Raw genomic sequence first — 20,873 nt, forward strand, 5'->3', positions numbered from 1 at the left:
AAGGATCATTGATTCATTTCACTTTACTTCCTTTCTACGAATAAGTAATTGTACTCACACACAAAAAAAAGCAGATTTCGACCTAAATTTCTATTTTACGATTACTCAATTTATACTTCACAAGTTTTTTTTCGCCACATATGTACATGCATATGTCCCTAAGAACACATAGATGACCGAAATACCCATTTTGAACGCCTCCTCAGCTAATTATTGCAAATTCTCTTGTGATGTCTTCATGCGCGTAAATTTGTGTCACTCAAAAACGTTATGAAATAGTAAGTTGAAACTCATACGTACGTAGTATGATCTAAAAGTTCGAGGACAAGTTTTATAAAACCTTACCCTGAATAATTCACATTACCAAAGCACATCTACCTACAAAATAGTCTGCTTGAACGACTATGCACTTCTGCCAACGTTCGTGTAGCTTTTAGAAGCACTCTTGGAAGACATTTTTCGCGACCTCCTGTAAGGCCTCTTGCGCTGCTGGTTTAACTTCATCGTGGGAAAGAAGGCGACTTTCATGTTGAGGATGCACGGTTTGATTGGTCAATACTCTGATATGTCAAACAAATAAAGTAACGTTTCGTCGTGGTTAGCTCCATGTGACTTTTACCTGTTCCCAGCAAAAAAACATTTGCATGGACGCCGCTTTCTTCCGCCAGGTGAAGATAAAGCTGCATCATAGAAGGTAGCAAAAAATGGCTTCAAGGCGTGTTCCCAAAAGTTATATGAACACTGGCAGAAGTACATAGTCCCTACCAGTGTTCAAGGTGACCTTTTGAAGGTGGATGTGCTTCGGTAATGTAAACTATTCTGGGTAAGGTTTAAAACAGCTAGTCCCCAAACTTTTGGATCGTACTACATACAATCTGTATAGAGTGTAGTTATGCTTCTCCTTTTTTGACTGCTGTACGATGAAAGAGAAAGAACAACAGCCAAAAAATAAAAGAGAAAAAAAGAAAGAAAGAAAGAAAAACAAAGAGACTGTTTAATAACCAATTGATTTGTTTTTTTTTTAAATTGAACATACAACTAAGATTTCAGTAATATTGTAATGGTGTATGGATTTAGGTACATTAAACATAGTTAAAAAACATTAAATTATGTTGTTTAATCCTTAAAAAAAATAAGCATAAAACTATGAAACCGCCAACAAACTACGCAATTAAAGTGGAAAGATTCCACGTAGACATTTTTCAGTCATCAAATTAAACAAAAAAGGTAACAGATAAATTACAATATTCAATCAAAATTGGAACATTTTTATACTTATTTAAAATTTATGAATAGAAAAGTTTGAATTTTTCATAAAAGCTATAACAGTGACATAAATTTTGCTGAAAAAAGAAATAGCTATGAAAAGAGCGAGGCTCTTAAAACGCAGCTACAATAAACAAACTCAATATTTACATCAAGTTAATAACTGAATACATATAGGTACTACTTGATCTAATGTTTACACACATAGTATTGAACAATTTGATTGTTTAATCTTTTATGAAGCTTTGCAAACAAGTTCAAATTAAATTTTTCAATTTAACAATAATTTTTTGAAATTTAAAAAATTGCAAAAATCCTTGAAACTTTTCTATAAAAAACAAAAATATCTTATTCATTGATTTTATAAATACATAAAAATAGCTACTTACAACAGAAAAAAAAATCGATCGTTATTAATGATGCAAAAAAGATGGCGCATTACGAAATATAGGTGAAACAAGTATGAGAAATACGCAAAAAGACATTTCTTGACTAAAATAAATAATCGATAAATAGTTAAGAAATGCTTGAAATGAGGAGGGAGGGTTAGGGGGGTCACCCTCTGATTTTGGAGTAACTCACACTTCGGCCTCATTTTTACTTCCTTTTACAAAAAAGGAAGTATTGTATTCGCGAAAAAAATTTCACTCAAAAATCAGCTTTAATTTCCATTTTGCTCACCCCTGAATGAATGTTGAGTTTTTTTTGAACCCGACCACACGTGGATATATGCCTAGGAACCTACAGACACCCAAAATATCCATTTTGGCAATCCCCGAGTTAATTACAACGAATTTTCTCATGACGTCCGTATATACGTATGTATGTATGTATGTATGTGCGTATGTATGTCGCATAACTCAAGAACGGTATGTCCTAGAAAGTTGAAATGTGGTACGTAGACTTCTAGTGGGGTCTAGTTGTTCACTTCTCCTTTTGGTTGCAATCGGGTGTTTTTAAAGGTGCTTTTGCCCCTTTTTTGGGGGGGGGGAATCATTGTTAATTTCAATGCAAACTCATGTGGTGTTATAATTTGGCGGACACTTGACGATAATTTGCCAGTCTTTTAGTCGCCTAGTTTTGTTACCAACTTGGCGACAAATTTGGCGATTTAAAAAAAAAAATTTTTTTAATCTGGTTTCAATTTGGTCACTGTTGGTGATATTTAGAGAGTTAACTATTGAATCACATTAAAATTGCCAATGATGGGGGAAATAACATTAAGTTGTTGTAAAAAGAAGTCATGTGATGCACACACAGCTCATTTTAGTACAGAACCGCTACCACCAACGCCTCGGAAGAGTTTCTGAATCTACTTCAGTACTTCTGAAGAAAAAATTCACAAGTCCTTTTGATTTCCAAATTATGTCACCATTCAAAACGTCTTTAATCAGTTTCTTACATTAATGCTCTAAATTCTTTCTAAACAATAGATAAAGTTTCAAAAAAAAAAAATCTCTAATTTTATGAATGTTATTAGTTTTAAACAACTCAGAAGTACAACTATAGTTTTTCAGAAATTGAGGGAGAGGGTGGAGAGGCACACAAGTGTTCTTGGAAATTAAAAAAATAGTCGTAAAAAATAGAGTTCAAAATAATCATAAACATTGAGCAGAAAAAACCTTTCAAAAATTGCACCCGAGTTTGTTTTGACGTGCAGTGGCAGATTTAAAATACAGCAAATGTTGCAATTGTGCGAGATTCCTCATAACCATAGGGGCACCGTAGGAGTTACAAAAATGCTTCTGATAAATGTTTTACAACTTCTATGATAGAGAAATAGGGCCCCAAAATGTATTGCGACGGGCCCCAAACTTGTAACTCCGCCGAAGCGATACAGAAAAGACTGCATTACTGTGATTCATATTACAAATATCGAAAGATTAAAAATTACCATTGGTTCAACGAGAATCTAATAAAATGACACAAAAACCGGTTTCGCGGCCATCTGATATTTGTTTCCATGATCTCCAATTCGACCATATATCACCAAATGATCGTCAGTTTGCGACGCCATGTTAGTTTTGCATTGAAATAAGTAATTAATAGCCACAAAAAAATGAGTAAACAGGCTTTTCAGAACACGCGATCGAAAACAAAAAGGGAAGTGAACAACTGGAACGTACGCACACCCCACATGCGAAAATTTATCCCTCTACAGCTTACCATTTTTGAGTTATAACTTATATGAGATACATACGTACATCCAGCAGCAAGAAACAACGCAATAATTAACTTGTTTGGTACCTGAGAAAGCAGTATTAAAAACTCTTTCAGGGGTAACTGATAGGGGTGTCATACTGAAATTTAAGTAAACAATTTTATATGAAAACAATAACTCCCTTTACTTTGTATTAAAAAGTAAAACAGCAAAGGTCCTTTTTTTTTTTCAAAAACATCGGCCAATTCCATCGGCTTTTCGATGTTTTTTAAGGCCGATGGGCCGATGTTTCCTGCAAGTTAGCATCGGCCGCCGATGCCGATGGCTAAATTGTTGAACCATCGGCGCCGATGCATCGGTCGAGTCCTAATTTTCATACACATGGTGCCTTCTTTGCTCTTTTGCAATATGGGCACATGTGTACATGCATTGAAATAGGTCGAAAAGTATAGCCCATATTTATTTTGAAATGTCATTGTATTTTTTATATTTGATTTTTGAAATACAATATTTGCAATTGAAAAATGTTTTGTGTTCACCATATTGATAATAATCATTTATTTTTAACCAATTACCCCATGAGTAATTTTCTATATTTTTTATTTATTAATCTATCATTAATACAGTATTCCTTTTTTTATATTAATGAAATTAAAAGTAATGTAGCATAATTTTAATATATTTTTAAATGCCTAGTCTAATTAAAGATTAAAAATTTGTTGGAAGAAAGGAAAATATCTTATGGCTGTGCACTATGACTAATGTATATATTTTTTTATTTCTAAATTAAAGAATTTTTGAAAAGTTGTCAACAAATGAAAAATTAGAAAAGCAGCTAATGCTCAAGTAACTCAATAAGAATGACTGAAAATTTAAAGGAAAATATTCTAAAATGCATGCAAACAGGACATATTATTATAACAATATTTGTAATAAAAACTGAAAAAAAAATATTGCTGTCTAATTGAGCAACAGTAAAAATATCTGAAAACGATACTAAGATATTGTACTGTTGTTCTGAGGTGATGATGTGGTTTCAAATTTTTTTTACATGTTTTAATTTTATATGATATTTTATTCTCTTAATGTTTACAATAATTTTCATTTGAATAAAATATTGTTTATATTTACAGTTTTTATGAAAAAAATGATTTGAATGCTGGAATCGATGTAGTAAGATATTAAAGAGCTCAAAGAGACTGTTAAAGCTTCCATTGGGTCATTGCTGGGTCTGCCTCCAAGTTGCCCACAGTTGCCATGTAAAAACCTCAAGGATCTGGCCGAGTTGGTAACTGTCCTCCAAGATGAAAGCCTCTTTCAGGAAATAGTAAGTGTATACCTGTTTTCAATTTTTTTTTTTTTTTTTTTTTTTGCTGTTGCTAATAAAGTTTGGTTGCAAATAATAAGAAAAGAAATCAGTTCAATTTTTTCAACTGAGGCAGTAAATGAGAAGCAAAGGGATGTAAATGGACTTTTTAAAGTTTCTTATAAAACACATTTAGAGCTCAGATCCTAGGTAAGTTTTCATTGATTTCTTTTTTTTTTTAATAATGCTGCATAGCAGCACCCATCAAAGCTACTAGTACCATCTCTTGCCCCATAGCAGCAGTGAGTTTTATTCAAATGTGTGTTTAATTTTTGAAAATATTTTCCAAAACAAAATCTGCTTGGCCCTAAAATAAGATGGAGCTTACTTCCACTTCAGAGGTTAATCAGGCCCTAGTTCTAAATATTATGACAATGTTCAACAGCTTATTTTATAGCATCTTTGTCAAGTTACATTTAGTATTTAACTGGCATGAAATGTTATAGATATTTTACATCCACATTCAAAGTAGATTAGTGCATAATATTTATGTACTTAAAGTAGGTTAATTGCCCTGTAAAGAGATCCTTAAAAACCTTGTTATAAAACAGTGTAAGCTTGAGAGGGGGAGGGGGCTAAGTTTTGTTTTGAATTTGTGTTGAAATTCTGCCTATTTGCAGTAAATCAAAAATGAAATACAGCGATTAAAAATTAAGTACACACTCTGATTGATTTTAAATTAGAAAAAGAAGTGTATTTGAAAAGATAATCTTTAACTGCTGAATATAAGTAACATTAACTAAGGATAAGACTTTTATCTTGAATTCAGTTACAAACCTATGAACAAGCAATGCAGTATTGCACTGTGTTAATATCCTTTTGAAATGATTTAAATGTGAGTAAAAATACATTAAATACACAGTCAACTCTCCCTGTTAAAGTGTATGTCATATTTTGTTCATGCTTCGAAAAGTCTGCTGTATTTTAAGCACAGATCATATAAGCTTTTACGTTGCCTGAGTAAAAGTTAGGTTGTGGTCCTATAGAAGATTAGATGAGGGTTCAAGTTTCAAGGATGGTGTTTTGAAAATTGTAGTTTTGAAAGGAAGGAAGCAGTGTCAGTAAAGCAAAAATTCCACACTATTAAGTTTAATGAAAAAGCACTTAAAGTTAAACAGACAAGATTGCAGCAAAATGTAAAAAAAAAGAGGTGAAGTTTTTTTTTTTTTTTTTTTTTTGTTAAGGATGTAAATAAGTCGAATTTTTGAAAGTTGTCTGCTATCCTCTATTTAGTAGGAATGAAAAGTTTAATTTTACTGTGAACTCTACATCTCTTAGCACTGAAGTACTCTACAAAAATCATTTTTCTTAGTGAAGATTAACCCAAATTAGTTCAATAGTACAATTAACCAATTTCCTTTCTTTCAGTGCAACTTTCTGAGCTGCATGGGAGGCAGGTCAGTGAAGGGCACAGCTCGGCGGGTCCTCAGTAAGCTGGTCTCCACCCATCTGTCTCTAAATTATAACTGGAAGGGGACAAGAGGAGTGAAGCTGAGGTTTTCAACTTTCACACTTATAAGCAAGTTGATTTTTGGTAACTATATATATTCTTGCCTACTTTTTATATTTCTCTCTGAAAATGAAATCAATTTAAGGAAAAGTTAAAACAGTGTTAGCAATTTGCATTCATAAGTATCATTTATAGTTTATAACAAAGGTTCTATGTAAACAATCTGAATTTTGTCTAATACATAATCATTGGAAATTGAAAAGCAGGAGCTGAGCTCCCATGCAAATTAAGCTTGGTCGTTGGGCATGATTTGTAGGGTTGGCAAATTTTTGCCATAAGTGGGTAAAAATCATCTCCTGGCAAATTTTTTGCCAAAGTGGTAAAAATGGAAATTCTTTATTTTTGGAGAAATGGAACTATTTTTACTTTTACCAAGTTTAACTTTGGCAATAATAATACATTGCTTTAGTGTTTTTTTTTTTTTTTAATTATAACTTAGAATAGTCACTGCATCATTGAAACATTAATCTAAATGCAAGTGCTATTCAGTTTGTTTTCATTTAATAAAATGCTTTTTTAATTAACTTCCTTATACTTAATATGATAATCATAATCAAGGACACTTGTTCCCAAATCAAATCTCCTTGGTTCAAAATTATTGGGTATCCCGAAGTATACTTTTCAAGTATATTTCAAAATTGCAACAAAAGACTCCAAAAAACTGGTAATTCTAACACTTGTAACATTGTTTCAAATCTTCAACCATACCATAAAAATAATATATGTATTGCTTAACTTCAAGAACACTAACAAATTCTTTGATCCAAAATCAAAAAATAATAATCCTAACTCTGAAAACAGACATGGACATATACCTCAAAAGCATGAACGAAACAAATCATCTGACACTTGTAGACGTAAGCTTACCATGACTGCTCGGTAATGATTTTAATATTAAAATTTTGTATGATTGCAGTTTTGAAATTTAAGAGGGTGAACTATTCTCCAGAGGGATCAAGTATCCCAGTCTCCCTTTCTCTGCTATGATACATATTTATATGCAACTTGACAAACCTCTGCATTATGTATATTGCTTCTACAATTCTTTAGAAGTGTTTCAAGGACTTGGAACAGGGCCGTCCGAAGAAGGAGATGAGCAGGGCGATTGCCCCAGGTGCCAAGATATGAGAGGGCGCCTTAATCTGAGCTTTTGCTGCACAACAGTTTATTTCTTCCCCCCCCCCTTTCATTAAGTATTGTTCTTAACTAGAGATGAAAACAGTCAGGAAAAAAGCAGAAAATTTCCGAAAAAATAAAACGGAAAAAAACCGTTTTTTTCCAAAGGGGTTTATTTCCACTTGGGAAAAATTGAAAAAATGAATTTTTCAACTTTTTGAAAAGTTTTAATTGAAATTTTCAGCAAGAAGTGATTAGGAATGTCTCATACTTAAATTCTGATGCAACTTCCTCCCCCACCCTCTCTTTGTATGCTAAAATACTGTCTAACTTTGATAATGCAAGTTGTATGATCGTATAATTTGCATATAGATCAAAAAACATTTAATACTAATTAATAAAAATTAAACCAATATCCTTAGTGAAGAATTTATTTTCCTTTTTCATAAAACAAACAAACATAACTTCAATCACAGAATCACAGAACACTGTTTCTGCTGACTGTGCGAACCAAATGTACAAGGTGCGGCAAAAAAAAATATAGGCAAGCAATTTTCCATATAACTTTATTAAAAGTAAATAAATAAACAAAACACAAAAAATAATAATATGAGAAGACCGTTAGCAATGAATAAATTAATTGGTTTCAAACTAGCCGCCTTTTGAAGTAAAACAAAGGTGCAACTGATTGAAAATTTTCATTCAAGGGCTGCAAGTCCTTTAATCAATCCTATTCCTATAAAGCAATTGGTTTAGAGAGTCCAAACTTATATGTAGTTTAGGATAGCCCTTTGACTCTAAAATAGGCCATACAGTGTAATAAATGAGATTGAGGTCTAGCGAGTAGAGTGTCCACTCTATAGATGATATCATGTCAAAAACAATGCGCCTTGAACCACTCTTGTCTTTTTGGCCATATGAACTGGTGTAGATTCTAATTGAAATGTCCAGTCTACATTGCTGAAGTGCTCTTAGACCCACAAAAGTACAACAGCTTCTAAAATTTCCTTCTGTTACACTTTATGATTCATATTATGACTTTCATCCACAAAAGACACAGATGTTTTGTCGTTTGTGATGATTCTCTCACAGACCAAGCCCGACTATTTTTCTGTGGTGCTTAGAGTGTCTACAGACCTAATACTATCATTCCGAGGGTTATGAGTTGGTTGAACGGTAAATCAGTGAAAGGTATCTCTTCCAGTTTGCACTTGCGACCAGTCTCAAACAATTCTGGCATCTTTGGGGTCATACAAATTTGTTTTCTTCCGCTAAAGGCTGAACTTTTTAGAATTCATAAAGCTTCTGCCCAAGCTCTGTTTTTGCCCTTAGTCGCACTCATCGGTCACAAATTCCTGTCTCACGAATGGCTTCCCTGCTGGAAGCCCAAGGATTTCATTGAGCTCACTTTTGGATAGCCTGACAATTAACGGAAATGTTCACTGTTTGTTTTTATACACTTCTTGGATGTTGACCATAATTTCCAAGCAACTTTGAACGGCATACTGCATCAAATACTGTTTGACGAGGCACAACAAGCAACAAATTGTCGTTCTCCTTGGTTAAAAAACTTTAAAATAGCAGGTCTTTTGTGTAAAATTGTAAGAAAACCAAAAACAATACATAAACTAGGAGATATATTATAAATTATTTTCTAATAAAGAGAGAAACAAATATAAATTAAGACTCATTAAGAAGAAATTAGTTTACTTCTGTTCGATGATGCAAACTTTGAGTTTTTTTGCTACACCCTGTTAGCGAAGTGTGCTTCAATTTTATTTTTTTCAAGTGTATAAAGTTATGAATTGTCCAAATGGGCTGTATGTTGCTCTCTTGTTAGCTGTTTTTCAAATCTCTACACCATTGCTTTTCAAGCATTTTTTGCTATTGATCAATTTATATTTAATTCATTGTTGTATTTGTCAGAGGGTAGGAAAGCTGATAAAAACCTAATTTTACCAAAAGCTGATATGAGAAAGTAGCAATGCATTTTCTTTTCTCTTCCCCTTCTCTTTCTCTCTGTAGACTTCTATCATTGATGTATCAACCCAAAACTTTTTTTTGCTGTGTACAGTAAGCTCCTGATTTAAAAAAATCGGCAATAGTTAACTAAACTTAATGTAGATAAATGAACAGGTTTTTACATAACAAGTGCAAAATTTATTTTTTGTCTTTACTTTTACACTTTTCTCCTTCCCTTCCAATGACATCAAACCTTTCAAGGTCACCAAAACCTGAATAGGTTAAACCTGATTTTTAAATTAACTCTACTTACTGCTTCAGAACTTCACCACTTACTGATTTTTAGACTTACCCAATTTACTGATTTTTGTACCTACCTTACTTGCTAATTTTTAGATCTACACTACTTAGTGCGCAAATGTGTGTGACCAGACCAGTCTTGAAGAAAATCCTGTTGGTGCTTAGTTTCTTTTGATAACTTAGCTTGCTTCTCATGTTTAATAGGAAATGACCGTTCAGAACTTCATAATGTTAAAGGTTTTACTGTTCTAAATACTATGCTTAACTAGATACATAACACTACAAGCAAGGCAAAGTGTGTCACCAATGCATACCTCTGGAATCTTCCAACCTTTCCTGTTCTTGAGAGAACATTTTCCCGTGACGTCGGTGTCGCTGACATCACTACAATTACAACAGTATCAGATTAATTAGTTTCATACATCACTTGCACTATTTGCTCGCATATCTGCGTAACCAGTTTGCAATAATGAGAGATCCGTTTATAGCTTTTTCATGCATTTTTTATGTACATTGTAATCTTTTTAGCTATAATTTAAATGTATGCAAGTGTTACAGATATTTTTAAGCTATTTCACACACTAGCATAGTTTTTATTTCATTTGCAAATCATCCACAAATTCATTTATCTACGGTTACCATGCCATCCCATTCTGTGGATAATTGGGAGTTTACCAGGGTGGCGACAGATCAGGGAAATCAGGGAAAAGTCAGGGAACTTGATCTCTCAGGGAAAAATCAGGGAAATATCAGGAATTTTGAAAAAATAACCAAACTTCAGGGAAAATTGATCAAATGAAGAAAAAAAACTTCTTCCTTGCAAAATGAAGGACTTTGATTCCCTACAAATTTTCTGCCAATTATTTGTTTTAAAAAAAGTAAAATAAATGAGGTGTGATTATACAGTGCCGCATATTTGTGCATCTTTTTTCCTCAAGGTCAAAGTATTCAATCTTAGAATGAGCTTCCTAAGATTGTTGTTTTTTTACCTTGCTTGAATTTTCCTTCCAAGCATTCCAAGCTACGTAAAATAAACAACCCTACAGGCAAAGAAGAATCCATCATTAATGACTTGGCTCCCTTGCCTTTACTCATTGTCTTGAAGTAATTAGCATACTGTTATCACAATTTCAAGAAAAAAAATCTTTGTTTTTTAAATTAATGCTGAAAAAATCTTAAAAGTTGTCCCTTGGTGTTTTTAATTTAATTGCTAAAATAGAATTTTGACTGAATCTTTTTTTTTTTTTTGCCATGGTATTATTCACTGTCATTTCAGATTACAGATATTCCTTTAAGAGTGGTTTTAATAATTTCTTAGAATTCTTATGTTAACTGGTTCCTGGAAGTAAAGTACAGTGAAGCACCGTTTATACGTTTCTCTTTTATACGTTTTTATCAATTATACATTTTTAAAATTGGTCCCTGCAGAGTCTAATACACATTAACCTATACCTATTATACATTTTTTCATTTGTACGCTTTTTTCATACAGTCCCTTCAAAACTGTATAAACGGTGCTTCACTGTACTTGTTTTGGATTTTCTTTCCCACACTATTTCTCTGTCGATAATTTAATATACTATTTTAATAAAAAAAAGGAACATCTTTTCAAAATATATTTTTAATTAACAGCTTAAACCGTTCTAAACACTGCATTTTTTAAAAAAATATGCAATGCTTTTCAGGTAGGGCAAAGAGAGGAAACCAGTATCATTGGTAACGTAAATCAGGGATATTTTGGTGAACTTAATCAGGGAAAAGTCAGGGAACTTTTTTTTCCAGTTCCTGTCGCCACCCTGTTTACTAAGTTATCTTTATTTGTAAAAGAGTATATAACTTTTTAAAAGTTTTGTTTGCCTGTTTTTTCCTGATATTTTTGTAGTTCTAATTAGCCTTTGAAGGCTTCAAAATGCTGGATTTTGTTTCTATTTTTCAAAAATTCCTCTGGTAGAGAAACCCCTGTAATTTCTAAAATTAGGTATATTCTATACACCACCTTAAAGGGGAGGCCTGCATTACTCTATGCATTGCATTTTTTCTCTTAAGGCCAATGCAAAAAGGGCAGCAGGCAATCACATAAAAAAAAGGAATTTAAAATTAATCTCTTTCACCTCTGACAGAAAAGTTGTCCGGACTGGAGAAGGGGCTTCATAACTGAAATAACTTAGATCCTGTCAAATCTAAATCTGACCCTAGGTGGGAGTAGGTAGAAAAGTCAGTTAAATTTTGGACCACTCAATACACACTTCACTGGCAGAGTGCTGAGGTGACTACATTCATGTTCAAGAGAGAAACAAAAAAGAAATGTCGTTGCTTTCTGATTTGCATGATAATAAATGATAAACATGTATTCAAACTGGTGCATCCTGAAACTTGAATAGGGTAGACCGACCAGTGAGTGAACACCACCTAGTGAATGAACAGCGCGTCATTTTTAAAAAAAATAAAAGCTTCCAAAAAAATTTTTCTGAATAAATTCACTACAAAAGCCTTCTTTATTGACATTCTAATCTATATGACACCTGATTGGTTACTTTGGATACGTATTTTTTCCTGGAAAAAATTTGAAATTTTTACTGCCGTGAATCGTTCTTTCTTTCTTTCAAAGTAATAAGGCTGCTTTCGTTCTAGCAATTATTTTGATACATATTATTTTTATCGATAAATTTTATTTTTTAACTCTACGAAAGAAAAATTAAGTATACATATATAGGCTATGGATTTAAATTGTTTCAGTCAATGCAGAATGCGTAGATTTTCAGGTAGAGGGGTGTTCAGTCACTGGGTATGAAAAATTGCGAAAACTCAGTGAATGAACAATGGCAATATTTCTTTTGATTTAAAAAGAAATTTGAAGTTTCTTTGAGATATTTTCATTTTTGTACTTTTTTGTAATGCAGATAGTTTTATATGCTCATTTATTTATGTATTTCATTATATATTTTATAATTTCTTTATTTTTGTCTTTGCAAACAATGCACTTTTTACTGAGTTTTATCTTTTATCTATCTATATCTCTATCTATATATTAACCTACCTACCTACATCTGTCTTTCTATATCTTTATCTCTCTTGATAGATAGATAGGTAGATATGTATGTATGTTTGTATATAGATAGATAGATAAATAGATAGAGGAAGATATAGAGATAGATACATAAAAAATAAGAGGTAAATAGATATATAGGTAGATAAATATAGAGATAGAATAGGTAGGTAGATACATAGATCGATAGGTTTATTGATAGATTAATAGATAGGTAGTGGTTAATAGATAGATAGGTAGATAGAGAGACAAATATAGAGATAGTAGATATATAGACAGGTAGATAGACCGATATATATAGGTAGATATATTGATTAGGAGATAGATAAGTAGATAGAGAGACAAATATAGAGATAGATAGTAGATATATAGACAGGTAGACAGACCGATAAGATATAGATAGGTAGATAGATAGACAGGTAAAAAAGCAGGTAGATAGATAAATAGATTGATTAGGATAATAGATTGGTAGATATTTTTAGATGTACAGACAGATAAATAGGTGGATAGACAGATAGATAAGTAGATAAGTATATAGATAAGTAGATAGATAAATTGATAAGTAGATAGATAGATAGATAGATCGATAGTTAAGTATATATATATATATAGATAAGTAGATAGATAGATAGATAAGATATATAAATAGACATGAGATAAATAGATAAGTAGATCGATAGATAAGTATATAGATAGATAGTAAAATAGATAAGTACATTGATAAATAGACACAGATAGATGTGTAGATAGAAAAATAGATAGAAAGATGTATTGGGATAGAGATATAAAAAGATAGATATAAATAGATAAATAGATATAAATATTTATATAAATAGATAGATAGATAAATAGATATAGATAGTTATATATATAGATAGATAGATCTCAAAGAAACTTAGTTTCTTTTTGAATCAAAATTTATCATGTTCATTCACTGGACCGATTTGTGTTCATTTACTGGTTCGAGGTGTTCATTCACTGGGTCATTTTGCCATTTTTTCTTTAAACACCTAAAAAAGTCGGAAGCGGTACCATTTAAGTTCCCGCGATTTTTTAGAGATATTTACATAAATCAATTAAAATGTTTTAACTATCACGATCTGTATAGTAGGGTCTGATGGAGTAAAGTGGTCATAAAATCGTAGGTTTTCAACTTAGGTGGATAATAAATACAATAAATTCTTTAATCACTTCAACTTTTTTTGTTGTTATTTTACATTGCATTATTAAAGAACACGGTACATTGAATTTTAGGAAGAAAAATATTAATTTTAGTAGTTTTATAGCACTTTCTTTTCCTTACGTTTTTATGACCACTTTATCCCATGGGGTGGGGGAAAGTGGTCATAGCATGGGGGAAAGTGGTCGTAGTTAAAACTAGATGCAAAACCATTATAAATAACCCTAATACTTGCATATTTCGGTTGTTTTTGTAGTTCCAAGTATATTCACAAGCACATGCGTGTACACACGAATATTTACGTATCGTGTTATACACGAGTAAACACGTTCCTATATGAGTCAATACATGTATACATCAGACACATGCATGCACGTGCCTACTCAAGTATATACGTGTATATACGACTATATAAGCATGTATACGTAATTACCTACAGGAGTGTATACTGTCTACACGAGTACATACGTTTCACGTATATATACGAGTATATACGCGTACAAACGAACATCATATGCGCGTATGCACTTGTATCTCGAGAACATGCGTGCATACTTCAGTATATACGTGTATAGTAGATTTATATACGCTTATATAAATGTACATACATACATATACGAGTATACACGTATTCGTGGATACACCCAGTGCGTCTTTGTACGCGTCTACTCACGTATATATAATATGGAAGCACGATACATATACGCATGTATACGTGTAAGCACGATTATATACCTGTATAGACATGATTACATTTACGTGTATACACCAGTACATGTATGTATACACGAGAATATACGCTTATATACATGTCGGCCTACAGAGTGAATCTAAGCTCTTGGGCAAAAATCAAAGGGCCGTGAGAGAGAGGATAGGAAGCAAAGAATCATAAGGAAGTTATAATCACTGACGCGCTACATGCACAAAAAGTCAGAAACTAATGGATGCAAAGCAGGGCACAAATTTAATGCACAAAGATGATTTTACCTAACATTTTAGTTTTTAAGAAATATTTAGAGCAGTTGTTAAAAGTTACGGCCTGTAGTAGCTCTAATATACGCATCGCAACAAAGGCGCAGCGGCTGATGAAAGTTTTCCAAAAGTCTCGTTATTGCAACATCTGTGAATGCGACGCATGTATTACAGCTGCAGGCCTCAAATTTCATCAATCGCTTTAAAACTTTCTAAACACGTAAAATGTTGTATAAAATTGTCTTTGTGTAATAAATTTGTGACCTTTTTTGCATCCATCAGTTTCTGGCTTTGCGTGCATGTAGCGCGGCAGCATTGTGTTTGTGACCATATGTTCTTTATGATTCTTGCTTCTTATCCTCCCCTCTAACACCTTTTAATAATTTGCTCAAGAGTTTAAACTCACACTGTATACTTGTATTCCTTATGCTTGTATATTAAATGTCTACCTGAGTATATAAGTGTTCGTATATATACGAGTATAAGCGAGCATATACGTGTATAGTAAAATGTATAGCTGTATGGATAAAAAAATACTTGCAGACTACCCATATAAGTATTTATTGGTGCATTTATGTGAATACGTCTATGTACGTGCCTACACGAGTATATATGCGTATATATACGCATATACTCGTATATTTAACCCCTTTACTGTAAAAACAATACATATAAAATAAAATTAATATTTAATTTGTATCTGCCTTATACTTAAAGATTAAGTGACATTAGAAGAACAATATTCGTTAAGCCTAATATTATGACCACTTTACCCCATCTTACTTAAATTGTTCTAAAACATTATCTAAAATAGATTGAGCTAACTGCTAATGAGTAAGAGTTCTTGAGACTTGTAGGAAGCTTCCTGGGCAGTCAATCTGTTCATAATTCTAACAAACAAAATTTCTCAAGGAAGTTAAAAAAAGGTGTTTAGATTTAAAAAATTTTCATATTCACGCAGAATATACTTTTTTGCCAAATAAAATTTTGCAAGTTGTGAAATTTTGTATTCAAAATGTAGTTACTAACTGCCCTACTCTAAAATAAAATTTTCACATTCATTCGAACATTTATTTCCAAGCTATAACCATTTATTTGACGTATGACCACTTTACCCCATTGACCACTTTCCCCCACCAGACCCTATAGAATTTAAAATTACTAGGATTTTTGAAAAATGAAATTGTGCTTAACTATTCATTCACTGGTCGGTCTTCCCTAGACTAGTATTTTTTTTTACGTTTATCTTACTGTCTTGGAATGATACTCTTGATTTCATGATCAAACAGCATGGCTGTATGTTATGCATTTTGATATGTGTACACAATTATTAAAAATTTTTTGCCAATGGCAATGTTGCTGCTAATTTTTAAAACTATTCAAGAGCTACAAGTTAGATTAAGTAAGATTCTACTGAGCCAAATGCAGATGGAAACTGCAGGTTGCCCCTTCCATAATCAAATTGTTGCAAAAGCAGTTTCACAAAATTACTGAAGGCATTGTTTAAACAGTGGCAGTGCAAGAAATACTGACTTCATGATTAGTTGAATACATTAGTACAGTAAAAGCTCATCTATTTCTCATTAATGCAAGTGTAATTCCAACAGATGTTCTTCATTTTCCACTCCACTCGCTCTAAAAAGAAGAAAAAATTCTTGAAATATTTTCGATCACACTGAATACACAACACTGCTTTTCCCCTCTCTTCACCTTTTTTTTTTCTTTTCAAAATGATAAGAATAATAATAATGAATAACTAAATGAAATAATCGCAAGAAATGAACATTAGTTGAAACAATTTGTAGACATGTAAGAACAATCCATTTTGATGATTCATTCCACTGTGATGAAAGAGAAGGCTATCATGCTTCTCTTTCATTTTCTAGCTTACTTGTTGAGTGTCATCTTGAATTTGTATACACTTATAATTTTATTATTTTTTAAACATATTCATGTCTGGTACAATTCCAACCTTTTCATTGAAACATGCAAAGTAAAAAAAAATTAAGTGTCCTATGCCTACAACTTATCTTGCTTCAATTTGAAATGCCATTGCTTTAAAAATTACATGAAAATTGGATAAGCATTTTGAATTGAATGAAAATAAAATCTTAGGAGTGAATTGAAGATTAGAAGTGTGCACTATTAGTTTAGAGTGGTTTGTTTTTGTGATCATGAGATTTTGTAAAGAGTTCAGTTTTGTAATTGCATTTTTTTAAAATTAGTATTATTGTTTCCTTCTTTGAAAATGACAAGCAAAGTAGATTAGAAGAAGTATATTCATTTTTTTAACCTGAAAGAAATTCTAGAAAAAGGGAGTGGATGCTGTTTTATCCAAGGCTTTTGTTCAATAGTTTGCATTTAGGTATGAAACAATCTTTTTAATCTAGATCATTATCAAGATTGTTAGATGATTTTGCATATAGTTCATAATTCATTTAAACTTTAAATGCATGCTTTTTTTTCCTATCTGTGTTTCTTTAAGAAACTGTCCGTTCTGTAGAAGGTTTTTTACATAGAAAAATAATGAAAACAATCGGATACATAGTTATTTTTGTATAGTAGGGGAATGTGGGGCAAAGTGAAATGATCAAATCTTTACTCTGCTTTTAGCGCTAGTTATCTGATATTATTTTAAACATGTGACATGTGCAGTAGCACATGAAGTCTAGTCCAGTCAGAAAAAAATATCGCCGAAGATTAAAGCATATGATAATAAAGGCAGTTTTCAAAAATTGATACTCGTATTGTAAGATTTTGTTGTAAGTCAACATTTTATTATTATAAATTGCTAAAGTTATTTTTACTCACACTTTAAATTTTACTTGAAATCTAATATGCAGTGCAGTATTTATTTAGTTCATATTAAGCCTATTTGGATTTTAAATATTTTTTTACAATTAGTCAAGTACATGTGGGGCAAAGTGAAATTTTTTTTTTTTCCATTTACTCACTCGATCATTTACGAAATTGCTGTAAAACCTCTCTAATGTGGACATTAATGGGACACTTTTTTTGGTCTGCAATAGAGAGGGGTCCTTAGGACAGTTGTTTAAAAATGTTATTTGCCTTGGAATCAGGGAATGAAAAATTATCCGCATAAGAGGGGCGTCCACATTTAAGAGGTGTCTGTTAGAAGGGATTTTACTGTAATTATGTATTTATAAATCATTCATTTACATTCCTTTATAGAATAATTCCCTCTTTAATTCATTTGCTTATTTTTCTCTACAACATAATGTTGCAGTTTTTCTTTATTTAAGAGGTTTTTTCTGTTTAAAAAGATATGCACCGTTTTGAAATATATGTTTAATTTTTCCTTTCAGCCTTTTAAAAGATACAAATTTTTAATCTTTTTTTTGTTTCACTTCTTTCAAAAATGCCAATTTCAGAATCTTTTATTTTTTTTTACTATTGATCAGCATCATTGAGTACTACATTACCGTAAAAGGAGAACTTCCTCTTTCGGATTTAGCAGGTTTTAGAGGCGTTTGAAAAAATGAGGCCTTTTCACAAACTTAAGTAAAGTTAGACTTGAAAATTCAAAATTTTATGGAGCAGCAAATAGCCAGAAGACACTTTTAATTTAGTTATATTGCACCATTTTTATTTTTAGTTGCTGCTTCTTCCAGGAATTTTATTTTTTATGGAAAAAAAAAGAGAGCAGTCTTCAACTGATTTGCGAGGCCTAACAATTCGTTTTGCACAGTGCCTTCTTGTTTTCACAGAAATCAATCTCTTGGATACAGTTGCAATTAAAAATGAAAATGTTGCTGTATAACTAATTTAAACATGTCTTCAGGTCAACTGCTGCTAAATAAAATTTCAAGTCTTACTTAACATAAGTTGTTGCCTGTCAAACAAAAAAAATGAAAGTTCTCCTTTTTAGGGAATGTAGTACTTAATGGTAGTGATCAACTGTAAAAAAAAATTAACTTGGCATCTTCGAGAAAAAACAGGATTAAATTACTCTCTTATTCTTATTCTCTTAATACTCTCTCTCTCTGTCTCTCTTAAGATTTAAGAGACTCTTAAATAATACAAACAGCTACAAAATATGTAGAACGGTTCCAGCGATAAAGAAAATCGCAAGTAAGAAATGATGCCCACGCCGCCGTCTTAAGTATCCTGTCTCGTGGCCCAGGAATAGGATTGTTTCCCATATTTTGATATGGGGCCCCCTTTCAAATTTGAAGTTCCAGGGAAAATGATCACACCAAAATCAATTTCAAATACGGATAAAATTTAAATCGTATAAAAAATATGTTATTTTGAAAACAAATGATAAATTATGGCTGTGTAAAATAAGTCTTTTCTGAAAAATAAGTAACTATACTAATAACTTGACAATTACTAAAATCAAATTAGAACCCAAAAATATTTATATAAATAAAATAAGCCAATTTAAAGAAGGGTAAGTTAAAATATGTGTATTGGGTGTCATTTTAAAGAACTGTATTTTTAATGAAATGAAAACCTGATTCTTACAATACTTTTTGAAAATTTTTAAAAAAAGAAAGCATTTAATTTTTAAATAGTAAATTCTTGTGCAGAGTTTTGTTTTAAGTATAAGCTAGTTGTGTATGTATGAAACTCCAGCATTATTTTGCAAATAATGTAATGTTTTTTTTTAAATTAGGGACAATATCAAAGTAAACATTTAACCCCATTTGGGGGGGGAGGTGTATTTGACTGTTACAGATCTGACAAATATTACAAATTTTTATATTATGGGCATGATACATTACCTGTATAATTTATATCAGTAATAAAATATGTAGTAAATATATGTAATTTTACCTAAATTTTAATTTATATTGATAGCCATTGAATTATACTATCATAACATCTCTCGTTAAAAATTGCAATTTAAAAATATTTTTAAAAATATAAATTATAAAAAACTAGTCGACCCGTGCGGAACTCCGCACTGTGCTTCGAATCGTGCGGAACTCCGCACTGTGCTTCGAATCGTTTCATAAGGTATTTCGCTCTTTAAGAATTTCAAAGGAAGAACATTATGAAGAAGAACCGAAAAAACAGTAAGCGCAGAAGAGAAGGCATGTAATTTAAAGACATCAGTAACAAAACCTCGTTAAATACAACGTTGTGATAATTTGATTATCGCTCACCTTTTGGTCGTACATATTTTCAATTCAAACATAAATATCATTAAAAGTGTGGCTGAGTAGTGACTCGTGAAAAAGCAATAATTGTGCATGTAAAAAAAAACAGGTTGTGGCAAATTCAGTCCTGCCCATGTGAGCATCTGACGGGAAAAAAAGAAACATTAAAAAGATATTTATTGGCACGGATTCGAATTGGCGCCATTCTGATTAACAGCCCGACACCCCAACAAACCAAGCAATTGCGCCTTCCTTTTCAAAAGCTATTCATTGAAGGAATGCGTAGTAAAAAACAGCAAAAAAAGCTTTTGGCCAAAAAATAAATAATAATAATAAGATCATGCTTCTATGTTTTGTCATTAACCAGCATGATACGATTTAGAATTATTCGAAAAGCATGGAATTTGATTGAAGAATGACGAAGATCTCACGTAGCGATTGAAACGAACATTCTAGAGAAGTAATAAATTAGATTGAAAATAAGTGTTTTTATCTTTGAATATTGAACTATTTCACATAGAAGGTTGCTTTATGAGTTACGGCTTAAATGCCCGCACATGTTTCTCTTTTAATCGAACACTTAAAATTCAAAACCAAAACCAGTTGAACTGAGTCCATTTTTTAAGTGTAATTTTTCGAACGTAGACAAAATGTATTTTTTTTTTCAGCAGAAAGCAGAGGAGTAGAAAATGATTTCTTGCTAATGAAGTTGATAATAATTTTAATGCTTTATATCGTATTCGCGCGAATAAAAAATTAAAGGTTTACTGGGTGAAACTCGTAGTTTTAATTTAGCGTAGTATTTTTTCATTTGTACAAAAGGTCGAACACTGCTATTACAAACATCTACATTTCAGCATACAATGAA

The 20,873-nt window shown here is 31.8% G+C and overlaps 1 long non-coding RNA gene across 2 annotated transcripts in view; it reads left to right on the forward strand.

Moving 5' to 3' along the window:
• The first annotated feature begins 4,593 nt into the window (after positions 1–4,593).
• Positions 4,594–20,873, forward strand: part of LOC129231781 (uncharacterized) — a 49,335-nt gene continuing 33,055 nt past the window's right edge. For both annotated transcript variants that reach the window (XR_008581295.1, XR_008581294.1), the window contains exons 1-2: positions 4,594–4,754; positions 6,162–6,327. This is a non-coding gene — a long non-coding RNA (uncharacterized LOC129231781). The remainder of the gene's footprint in view (positions 4,755–6,161; positions 6,328–20,873) is intronic.

Source organism: Uloborus diversus, chromosome 10, assembly GCF_026930045.1.
Source record: "Uloborus diversus isolate 005 chromosome 10, Udiv.v.3.1, whole genome shotgun sequence".
Taxonomy (NCBI): Eukaryota; Metazoa; Arthropoda; class Arachnida; order Araneae; family Uloboridae; genus Uloborus; species Uloborus diversus.